Genomic DNA, 655 nt, shown 5'->3' with positions numbered 1-655 from the left:
TTAGTGCATTTGGTGTTTTGATTATTATGTGATGGGAGGAATTTCTTTTCTGGTCGAGTCTATTTGGACTTCTGTATACTTCTTGTATGTTCATGGGCATCTCTTTCCTTAGGTTAGGGAAGTTTTCTTCTATAATTTTGTTGAAGATATTTACTGGCCCATTACATTGGGAATCTTCACTCTCTTCTATACCTAGTATCCTTAGGTTTGGTCTTCTCAGTGCGTCCTGGATTTCCTGGATGTTTTGGGTTAGGAGCTTTCTGGTTTTTGCATTTTCTTTGACTGTTGTGTCCATGTTTTCTAAGGTGTCTTCTGCCCCTGAGGCTCTCTCTTCTATTTCTTGCATTCTGTTGCATCTATGGCTCCTGATTTCTTTCCTAGGTTTTGTATCTCCAGGGTTGTCTCTCTTTCTGATTTCTTTATTGTTTCTATTTCCATTTTTAGATTCTGGATGGTTTTGCTCATTTCCTTCACCTGTTTGATTGTGTTTTCCTGTAGTTCTTTAAGGGATTTTTGTGTTTCCTCTTTAAGAGCTTCTAGCTCTTTATCTGTGTTCTCCTGTATTTCTTTGAGGGTGCTATTTATGTCTTTCTTAAGGTCCTGTATCATCATCATGAGAAGTGATTTTATATCTGAATCTTGCTTTTCCGAGTGA

Source organism: Mastomys coucha, unplaced genomic scaffold, assembly GCF_008632895.1.
Source record: "Mastomys coucha isolate ucsf_1 unplaced genomic scaffold, UCSF_Mcou_1 pScaffold15, whole genome shotgun sequence".
Classification (NCBI taxonomy): Eukaryota; Metazoa; Chordata; class Mammalia; order Rodentia; family Muridae; genus Mastomys; species Mastomys coucha.
Note: the sequence above shows the minus strand (reverse complement) of the source record.